Raw genomic sequence first — 11,651 nt, forward strand, 5'->3', positions numbered from 1 at the left:
TCCAAATTGGCACATGACCAATGGGGGGGATTCTGCCAGACCATATAAGTTTCTGCTTCATTCAGGCTCAAAGTCCCTTTGATCCAGCCAAACTTCCTAGACTCAATGCCTTTATCATATTAGGTACACATTGTTACTTAGCTGATCATTCCTATTCCCAGAAAGAACTGACTGTACCTTGAAAAGAAAAAAAAAGCACAATTACCTATACGCCCATCCACAGATGAATGGGTAAAAAAAATGCGGTGTTTATACACAACCACTGCGCCAAGAAGAAGAATAAACCTGAAGGAAAATGGACGAACTTAAGGCCATAATGTTAAGTGAAATAAATCAGAAACACACAAGTTTTAAAGATCGCATAGTTTCTTCCTATGAGAAACCCAAAGACTAAATAAAGCAAAGAGCAAAATAAAAGATAGATCATGGGAAATGGAGAGATAGATTCTCTGACGAAAGGGAAAGACACAAAGAGCTAAAAGGAGAGGGAGAGGATGAAAACAGAATTAAGATGTGTTCTGTCCACGCACCAACTCCCCATGGCGAATGGGCTCATTATCATCAGGACTGCAAACATGGACCAGTAAAAATTTAAATTAAAAAAAATTTAACACCATGAGTGCTGGGAAAGTGACAAGTGGTTCTTTGTACTCATTCCTAATTTTTATGGTTCTTTTCGATTGAAAAAGAGCATTTGTGTTCTTCCAATGGTTCAAAACTTGGGCTGCAAAATCTGCTGGACTTGGATATAAACCTGAGTTCTCGAACACTCACTACCCCAAACCCAGGGCAAGTCACTGCACCTTCATAAGGCCCAGCTGTCTCCTTTGTAAACTGGGGATTAGAAATAACACCTACATGGGCTTAAATGTGACAATGCAAATAAAACTCTGTCATGGTTTATGTCTGTGGCCCCCAGGCCTCATGAGTTTGCATTGTGCATTTGTGATGGTTCATTGATTGACGGTATCAGTGCTACACCCACACAGGGGTGGAGCCAGGATGTAATGCAATGGCAGAAAGAAGATGTGTCTTGCTCTTTGCTGGTTCCTGCTTGCTGTTTGCAGCCGCCATGAACTGGGGCCCAGCCATGCCCTGGAGCCAACTGAGTGTGTGAAACCTCCAAAAACTGTAAGAAATAAACCTTTCCTTTCCCAACTTTGGGCGCCAGGTATTTTGTCTCAGCGACAAGTAAAAAGTAACTAAGACAAGCTCTTAAAGCAGTGTGTATCACTCATTAAGAAGGAGATATTCACCAAAAATGTAATATGAGAGACCATGTGGGAAAGAGACCAGGAGCTGGACGGAGAGGAAGAGGACCACCATAAGCAAGAGACACTACTGGGGCATTAAAATAGCAAATGATGAGTTTGTTAAGAGGCTGCAAATATTCATCCAGGAACTCGGTCTTCAGGCAACTGGTAGCCAGTCCTGGTGGCTATAAATATCTCAGACATGTCAGAGGCGCTTGCGCCAGCCATTATTTTTGTTTGTTTGTTCATTTTGTTTTATTTGTTTGTTTTTGTTTTGTGAATCGAACTCAGGACCTTGGGCATGCCAACCAAGTGCTGTGCCACTGAGCTTTATCACCTACCTTAATCACTTCTGCTGGCCCACAGTGACAGCAGCCTGGCCTCCCTCCGTCCTCGTGACTATGCCAGTTCCTTCCTTTCTCCTCTTCAGGTCAGTTTTTTTGCCTGGCAAATGCAAACACCCAACAGCAGGGCCTTTAAATGTCCAAATCCCTATCATTTTAGGATTGGATTGAACTCTTACGCAACTGTTGTCTACACATTCATCTGGTTGCCTAACTATGCCCCCAGTTAGTTCATGGATCAATTTCGATGTCTCTAAGCCTTGGTATAGGCTTGGGGGAGCACGATATCTCTGAATTTATTTATACCCTGCTTCTGGTAGACACAACACAGCTTTAGGCACAGAGAGCCTGGACCTAGCTTTGATGTCAGCACTATGCTGGCGTGCAGTGCAGCCCTGGGAGGTCACACATGTCTCCTGGCCTCCGTCTTCCTCTCCTATGAAACAAGGGAAAGGACTCGTCCAGAGGAGGGCTAAGATCCAAGTCAGTGGTTTCTTGGGGCTTTGACCAGCAAGCTGGGAGCACAGCTTGCTCCCTGCTGCTGGACTGCTTCTAGGGGTTTGCTCAGGGTCTCTGGGCTCCGGGAGGTTGGGGTCTGCTGAAGAATAGCACAGAGAATAGATAAAGAAGCCAGCCCAGAGGATAATGGAGCCCCAGTACCAACCCCTGATACCTCCTGTTACATAAGAGGAGGTTACATGCCTTTTCTCCTTAGCAAACAAAATAAGATTGCTTTCAATTATGTGATTTATTTATTTATTTGTTTATTGTTTCCTGCCCAACTGCCATCACTGGAATGTAAGCTCCATGAAGATAGGCATTTTTATCTCTTTTGCTCCTTAATTTATCTCTAGCATCAATTTATTTCTGGCACATAGTAGGTGTTCACTAAATATCTGTTGACTGGATAAAGATGCTTTGAAATTTAAAGAATATTGCAAGTGTCCATAATAACAACTTTTAGTTTCTCATAGGGTTTTTCTTATAATTGGTGATTGCTTTTGCCATTTAAGTAGTAATTTGAACAGAACCAGTCAGACCTAAAATAATGCTTCCGGTGCTTGTTCTTGAAAGGCAAAATGTGACAACAGGTGATGAAGTCTTGCATTTGGAAGTTCCACCCTCTTAGAGGTTGTCACTAAAATTCCAGGTATCTTAGAGTCCTGGGGTTTTTTGCTTTTGGTTTGGTTTGGTTTAGTTTGGTTTTATGGTCCTCCTGTCTCAGCCTCCCTAGTAACAGTCATGTGCCCCACACTCAGCAGGACTCTGTTCCTGACTTTCTTTGTATTCCTCTTTTTTCCTTAAGGAGCCTGTTCTTTCTTGGTATTAAAAGGACCTCTTCTTGTGCTGAACATCCTCCTTCCCCAACCCTGATTTCTAGAACCAGAAATCTAGCTATTAACCGACTTTCCCACTTACTGAACCATGCACAGAGCCAGTGTGAAATAAAAACAGAGAACCCTGATTCCAAATGTATTAAAAATTTCAAGAGACTGGGCATGTGGCTAGTGGTAGAGCATTTGCCTAGCATGAAGAGGTCCTGAGTTCTATCCTCAGCACTGAAAAAAGAAAAAAATTGAAGATGGCAACAACAGAGCCTTCAGACAGTGCAGAGCCCTCTGTGGGCAGGCAAATACCCAGGTCACCTGCCCACGAGGCTGGCCCTAACTGTAGACATTTCTGACTCAACATGTCCAAAATTTGATCAGCTTCCTCCTAACCCCCATGCTGCCCCACAAATTCCTCATGAGAGAAGCAGCCTGCCATCTGCCCTGTCATTCAGGTTAGAGTCCTTCCTCTGTTTCCATCTCTGATGCCCACACCTCTCCCATGCCCATCTCTCTCTTAGTGCAAGCCGCTTGGTTCTTGCAGCAGCCTCCTAACCACACCCTGCCTCCTGTCTCATGCCCACGCCAAACCGTTCTCCACACACAAATGGGGATCCTCCTAAAGTGCAGGTCTTCAGTGCAGAGCCCTCAACATGGAGGTAAAGCCTCAGCGATGTGATTTCCACTGCATTCTTTAGCCCACCGGGAAACCAACCTGAGCCTCACTCAGATCCTTCCCACCTGCCGTTCTTGTGGTTCTTCCCTGCAGCCCAGTACCCACTTTCTGAGCCTCTGAGCCCCAGGTGCAACTACTGGAGGCTCCGTTGCTTTTCCCCCATAATGCTCTGTTCATAAAACTGTGTAACCCCTGTTCGCTGGCTCGATCCCTCAGTGGATAGGCAGCTACTGAGGCTTCCTCTCAGCTACCTACTACAGCCCGGGGACTGGCATGGGGCAGGCTGGCTGTTTAAACTCTGCAGCCTGGCTAGGGCAGGTGCTACTTGGGGCAGGTAGGAACATGAAAAGCAGTGACCCTCCAACCACTAGTGGATCCAAAACAAATAAATGAACACGTGACTTTTAATAAATTCCACGTGACTTCTTCCAAGTCTCTCTAGAAGACAGATGAGAGACATCAGCCAGACATTTGGCACACATATCTCCTGCACTCTTGTTTATTGCAAGACACAGAGGTGTACATTTAACTTGAGGCCAGACAAGTGGGTTGTTCCAGGGCAGCTCTGAGGGTGGCCCACTCAGTCAAGGCAGGGGCTAAGGCGCCTCTAACATCTTGTATCCTGATAAATTTCCTTTTTATAGAATCAAGAAGGAAAGCAGATCCCTGGATGAGAGGCAACATTTGTACTCACTATGACTTCATTTTCTGGTATCCTGATCATTTAAAAACTTGAAAAAGAACAGGATGTCTTTTCTTTACCCGCATACCTAATTATCAAGAATACTGAAACTGTTTATATCATTTTAGGGGAATAAGATAAGAAAACATCTTAAGAGGAAACATGACCCATACTTTAAGAGCTGGACATCATATGCGGGAAAACATCCCATATGAGATCAATATCAACAGGGTTCACTGTATTTTAAATAGCGGGATATAAGTAGGCTTTTACTCATAACGCGATGGGCAGTCCTTTACATTATGCTGAGACTACAGGGGGACAGACAGAGAGAGAAGTTATGACCCAAAAGCACATCTGTGGGAGCCTAGATGAAGTGAAATTAAATTGCATTTTTTCCAGAAAACCAAACAAACTATAAGCAGGAACAATTAGGTGATGATAGTTCGTCTAGTGGAAATACATACTGTATATGTCTACTTTCCTATTTATAAAGGAACTAAAAGAAGTCCGAGTCCCCCAGTTACATGTGGGCTGGTTTAAAGCTAAGCTTTAATTTAGCACAAAAATAAAGGGAGGAGAAACGGGGACAAGCACTTTGGTATCAGTGGAACTGTAATCCACTCTTAAGATCACTCAGCTAGTTAATACCAGATTTTGACCATGCAACCACGAAATAATCAACAGCTTATCCTGAGAAAGCTAGATTCCAAACTGTCAAGGCATTCTCATTGTCTAAAAATGCAAAAACATCACTGAAAGAACAACTATTACAAGTTACATCATCTAAAGATAAGCTCAGCAACATCTTTATTTCTTAGGGGGGAAAAATAGCTTTCATAGTTTAGTTTGGACTTTTGAGACCAAGTTTGCCAACTAATGCTCAGTACCATTTTGCAAGGTTTCAGTTAAAGATTCCATTTTGATTTTAATGGAAAGATCAGTTGTGTCTGCAACCCAGGCGAGCTCCTACCTTCCTCTCCTGGATTTACCCCGAGAACAAACAGGAAGACTTGAGTCCCAGGAAGTAGACTGCGACATACGTGGATATTTCTAATTTACAGGTAGAAAACTCTCCAGTTTAAAAACGGGCTAGCTAGTAATCTATTTAAAACCACGGCTGACATGATAAATGAAACAGAATAAATGTATACAGCAAGTGAGCTTCCTCAGGAACACGGGAGGACCGGAGTGCTTCTGCTGACAGCAACTTTCCCATCAGTGGTCTGTCTCTCTAGGAGGCAGCTGTCAATCACAGGCCAGCCTGCGCTCCCGGGGGAGTTCATTGTGCCCGCAGACAGTTGTGGAATAACTGCTCCTAGGCGTCAGAGCAGCAGATGGAGTGTATCTGTCAATCATTGTCACTAATTATTAACTTCTGTCACTCAGAGCAAGGCAACATCTCGGTGCCTGATCCGCTGTGATTTGATCTGCCACGCCACCTCAGAGACAGACGGAGCAACCCTTCATTCCGGTCACACTCGCAGCACTTTGCTGGGTCAGCCGCTGTGACTCGTGTGTGTGCACCCCCGACCAGGCTGGCACAGGTGGATGTGCACACACATGCCCGCTTCCAGAAGCACAGCCACCTCTAGGGGCCTCCTGTGGGGCCCAGGCCAGGGACACTGGCTCCTGCTCATTAATTATTAAAGAGGATGGTTTTATCTTGGCCGCTGGCAGAACCAGCCAAAGTGTAAGAGAAGACCAATTTGGAGGGTTTTCTTCTCTTTGCACCATCCTGGGACCAGCGATTATTGGTCAAGTTCACATTGATTATATTCCTATGATCTTTTCTCAACCTTCTGATTTGGGAGCTGGAGATGTCAGCCTGAATAATTAATTAAGGCATCTGTGTAGCATGCTTTGCAAACAGGAGCTATAACCTAAGGGGATATTTGCTGTTCGTGACAAGATTGGGAAGGAGACTTAGGGATCCTGAAGCCCAGGCTTCCCCAGAGACGATGACTTGCCCAAGGTCACAGAGCCCACAGCTCCCACAGCTTAAGGCAATCTCCCACCCATGCAAATACATAGAGCATCTTCCAAACTGGGAAACTCATGAACTCCGATGCTACACCAGCTGCCCTCCACCAGATGGTTTGGGAAGATCAACAAAGCTTCTTTGTAGAAGCTGAGTCGACATGATCAGCCAGTCAGTTTCTGGAATCAGGCTGCTGGGTGCCCAAGGAACAAGTCACTTGTCCTCTCTGGTGCATGATCTTCATGTGCAAAACAAGAATTATTACAGAGCCTTCTTCTTCAAAGATTCAGTGCAAATATTCCAGGTGGCAGCACCTTGCACAGAGCCTGTGTGGTAAATTCAAAGCTCTCAATAAGAACTAGCAGTGATTCCCACACCAGGCCAGTACTGGAGCTGGTCTAATCTCCAAAAGTAAAAGTTGAATTTTTAATAACCATTGGGAAATGCTCATCAATTTTTCTTTTCTTTTTTTTTTTTTTATGTACAGGTGACGTGACTGACGTTAGCCAAGCTCTAAGTCTAACAAACCTTACTGTAATTTCCATAACTAGGTCCTCAGGGGCCCACTTCTGTGAACGCACAAGGATTGGTGGTAAACATATTGATCATTTGTGTGTAGAGAGTGATGTACACTTGGCTGGGTCTCCTGGAAATCAGTTGAGTTCTTGGGTGACCAAAGCATCCCCCTCACTCTGCTGGCCATTCTTATTTGCTTTCACAAACCCTTCCATGATGGAAGATGCTCCAGGGAGTTGTAGTCTGAGCCTGATTAGAAGCTAAACTAAATTCTAAACCCTGAAACCACAGGATCTGACTGCATTTGAAAATGCGCCCTGCTGCTTCCAACACTTGCCAAGTAGAGATGCTCTAGGCCACCCAAGACAAAAAACTGGGACCCCACCAGACTCACTGTTTCAGTTACCATGGCTGTGTAACAAATTATCCCAAAGCAGTGGCATGAACATTCATTTACTGTCCTCATGTAAATTCCAATAGACACAGCTGAAATGGCTTGTCTCTCTTCATGGTCTCCAGGGCCTAATAAACTGGACCCACTAGGTCTCCTCAGGCATCTCTGTCTCTTCTTAGTCTCTTTTTTGTGATCCTTCCAGTCTGTCAGCTTCATGGCAGTCAGGCTTCCCACATGGCAGCCAGGGCTCCCAGGGGCCACGGAGAGGAGAGGGAAGGCAGGGAGGGAAGCTGCCTTTTGCTCCATCTTCTCTTACACAAAGGTGTCACAGGGGTCTGTCCAGGTTCAAGGGGAGAGTCATTCTCACACTGCCAGAAGAACATCAGTTGGATATGTCAGTACAGGCATTCTTGGAAATTAAAATCCACAACACCCTCCCTGGACATTCTTCTGGAAGCTGGAAGTTATACTGACACCATCTCTAGGGAACCTCATGGATCCAGCTCTGGGAGAAGATGAGAAACGGGAGGCCTCAAAGATCACACATAGGGTGGACCTTCTGTGGATTGAGAAAAGGTAAGGAGGATGCTACCTGACATCAGTTCAACCTCTACTTGTAGTGTGTTCCAACACAGGCAGTTTTTTTCTTTGCCCAGCAAGCACCCTAAAAATTCCTTAGACAGGGGCTGGTCCTTTAGCTTAGCAGGCATAAGCGCCTGCCTGGCAAGCATGAGGTCATGAGTTCTATTCCCGGTATCAAAAAAAAAAAATTTCCTTAGACTGTGGGAGGCCTTCCAGTTCCTGAAACACACCATCCTCTTTCCTGCCCGGGGGCGTGGCATATTCCATTCCCTCTGCAAAGACTGGTCTCTGTCCTCTACCTCAAATTTTTACTAAACTCCATGTAATTTTTAGGTCTCAACCTCGTTGCCACTTCTTTAGGAATCTCATCCTCATTATACACCCCTCCCCGTTTAGGTCAGACCTCCCAGTTGTACGTCTTCTAACACTCCGCATTTCTCTCTGGTAATTGTTTTAAAATGTAATTGCTTTAAAATGTCCCTGGGATTTTTTTTGTTTTAATTGAGTATGCTAAGATAAAAGATGTGGAGACAATTACCTTGAAAGAAGAGTGTGCAACTTACAGTTCCCAGAAGAAGGACACAGCATACCACGCAGGGCTCTGTGGCAAAGCACCAGGTTCAGCTGAGAGAAAGGAATTTGTGGAGAGTGCGGTCCAGCGTCTTTAATGTGGTTTCCTTAGGAAGCAACAGGCAAGGCAAGGTAGACATATTGGAGCAAATTTAGGAATGGATACTTTGACTAATTCCACAGGCTCTGGGGAGCAGGGGTGCTGTTATGTCTTCTGTTTAGATGTTCACCCCACACCTCGCCAAAGCCTCAGGAGTTTATAGGTGGGGTTTTTCAGAGGTGGCTGGATCCAAAGCATGTGACCGCTTCATGGTGCAATCCTAGGATTAAGGGTGTGCAATTACTCAATTAGTCCACTGACTGGTTTGGCACCTACCCTAAGCCAAGTAGCCTAGATAGAATAAAAAAGGGCAGAAAGAAGATGCTATCGTTCCTTGTCACTTGCTGCTCGATGCCTTTTTCCTTCTGTTTTCTGCCTGGCATGAACGGTTTCTCCTCTCCAATGCCCTCTGCCATGCCTTCCTGCTTTGGAGCCAGTTGAATATAGACTGAAACAGCTACAAATTCTGAAATACAGTAAACCTTCCCTCCTTTAACTTTGGGTATTGGGTATTTTATCTCGGCAACGAGAAAAATAACCAAGACAGACAGTCTCTATTTGTGTCCCTGACCCTGGGGTAACTTAGGGCCAAAAAAACAGTGAGTTGGTATTGGAGAGTTGGATAAAGGAGGTGGTTAGGGATAGCAGATTTGGATTGGTTGTTTTGCATATAAAAGATGTGCTGCTAGACAAAACATTTACTATCTCTAAGAATTACCTAGAGAGGAGAAAGGATTAGCAAGACCTAAGATATTCAATGTATCATAAAATTGAGAAAGTTTTAAAAATGAATAAGAATATAGTAACTAATCATGTGATTATTTGCTAAATGTTGACCTTTCTGACAAAGTCTAGATTCCATGAGGACAAGGTCAGCCTGTCCTACTGCTGAACCTTAGGCCAGCTGGAATGAACCAAATCATAACATCAGCCTGATAACTTGGTAAAGTCACAGGATAGGGCCCCAGATACCCAGGCCTGTGGCTGCCAGCATCTTTGTTCAAGGAAGGTACAGGATCATCTGCTTTTTCTTCTAAGGATTGTACATGTAGCTCCTTTCTGTTCCCTGCCACGAAGTATGTCTTGCTGTTTGCACAACAGAGAATGGTGTATATTTTCCAGTTTTGTGACCTGAGTATATTCAAACACCACCTCCGGCTTTGATACGAAGGCCAAGAACCTTAGGCTGGCATTGCCTAATAGAACTTGGAAAATGTTGCATATTTGCACTGTCTAATTCAATAGACAGTAGCCACATTACTGTTGAGCACCAAAAATGTGGCCAGCACACTGAGGAATTTTAAATTATAGTTTTGTTTAATTATATTTTTTAAATGACTGCATGTGGCTACTGCATCAGACAGCACAGCATCCAACCTCAGACTCGAGCACAGTTCTAAATCCTAAGGCAGAAAAATGACAGCTCAAGGACAGCCCAACAGAAGACAGGCTCACCTCTGCGCCTCTAGGACCCCTGGGTCCTGGCCGGCTTCAAGCATCATTTAAAGAAGAGGAAAGAAGAAATTACAAAAGGTGAGTTCAGAGCCCTTTTTTGCTGATTGCTCCATTCAATCCAGTCTTTTCTGAAAATGATAGTCAGACTACTCCTCTCACTAAATATTCGAAGGCCAGGGAGCTGGAAGCCAGCATTAGAAAACCACCAGCTTCTACCCAGAGCATCCTTTCCATCATCTGGGCACCTGCACAGAAAGCAGAAAACATCCCAGGGCAAAGTTTTTTTTGTTCTCTTAATTCTGAAAGATCAGAATGCCCAAGCCACGCTGCAGGTGGTGACAGGGTATGTAGAGTGTGCTACCAAAGGAATCTGAAAACACCAGGAAGGGCCATCAGCTTAATCTGGGGCTGACAAGGACTTCAAGCAGAACTAATGGCTCAGTTATATACCTCATTAGCCGAATAGGATTTTACCCTTTTCCTTATTGTGATAGTTATATCCCCCCTTTACTATCGAGCAGAAGGAATTTTGTAAGAATGTTAAATTATTTGCCATTTCCAAGAGGGCGGGAATCAATTGGGGGGGGGAGATGAATTTCTTCATCACTGATCATTTAGGATAGGATTTCCCCCATGGGGATACTTGTAAAGAACTGTAGTTCTAGGGCTTCGCTAAAGAGAAAGTTCTCTCTCAGTCGTGATTAACATTGCCATCTCTCACCCCTTCCCTTCAAAGGGAGCTAGGAATTTGATACAATCTCCAGCTCTGTGTAGCTTTCCCCACTTCTCCATAGCAAGGAGACCCTACCTGGAATCTTCCAAGACAGCCTCATGTGTCCACTTTTCAAAACTCAAACACATCTGGTCTCTTCCACAGACTTCTGGGGAAAAAAAAAAAAAGCTGAACTCCTGATGAATCAACCTCTCTAAACAATGGGGCACACCCCAAACCACTGTCCCTCACCTGCATCCCAGTACTTGGCCAAAAGCTTCCAGCAAGCCTCTGTGTACACTCTCATAACCCCTGACAACTCAAATCCCTCACAATATTTCTGCTGGAGAAACTTTTATAAAATATTACAATCAATTCAATTGGATTAACACATTTGAACCTCTAAGTTCAACACAGTGGAAAACATAATACTTCTCTATTACATCAAGTGTCTGGTCAGATATATATCACAAGAAACTGAAACCAGAGGCACTGGGGGGACCCTGTTTATCCCAACTTAGCAAAAGGGATTATCTGACAGTTGGAAATGAAAAACTACTAATAAACATTATGGTTTATTGAAAAGTTTAAACAATAAGATTAAGGAAACTTCTGCAATATTAAGAAATGTATATTATCCTACTTTACCTTGCTTGGGGAATTCCTCAAGGATTTATTATTCTGTTACACCACCAAAAAAGCCTGTGTTATGTTAAGGGATTCTGCCTTCTCGCCTGCATTCCCCATGAATCTAAAATTAAGAGGCAATCTTTCTTCAGCACATTGTACTTCTCTAAATTAGGTTTGGTTTCCAGAGCAGAATTTGGAAGTCAGTGCTTTGTTCCCCAGGAACCACTGGACCCTAATAATAAATGCTCTAGAGAAAAAGAGCCCCCTTTCCTCCAGTGCTTCTGCTGTTGATGCTAAAATGCATGCATCTAGTGCCAGGAGAGTGCTAGGGTGAGAAGCTGTCTGTCCTCCAGAGCCCAGAGCGCTGCAGGGAGTGGCCTGGCCTCTGGGCAGCCAAGAACAAAGAGGTCTCAAGACCTGCAGGGGGT

At 44.3% G+C, this 11,651-nt stretch overlaps 1 long non-coding RNA gene across 1 annotated transcript; it reads right to left on the reverse strand.

The window, feature by feature from the left end:
• Positions 1–4,123: 4,123 nt before the first annotated feature.
• On the reverse strand, positions 4,124–10,766 carry LOC134473019 (uncharacterized). The gene is made up of 3 exons (XR_010043104.1): positions 10,690–10,766; positions 8,295–8,646; positions 4,124–7,542 (listed from the first exon to the last, which is right to left on the reverse strand). It is a non-coding gene; the product is annotated as an uncharacterized LOC134473019 (long non-coding RNA).
• Between the last annotated feature and the right edge of the window lie 885 nt (positions 10,767–11,651).

The sequence above is a fragment of the Cavia porcellus genome, unplaced genomic scaffold (genome assembly GCF_034190915.1).
Source record: "Cavia porcellus strain 051 isolate PalLab524CR breed Dunkin Hartley unplaced genomic scaffold, mCavPor4.1 scaffold_25, whole genome shotgun sequence".
Lineage (NCBI taxonomy): Eukaryota > Metazoa > Chordata > Mammalia > Rodentia > Caviidae > Cavia > Cavia porcellus.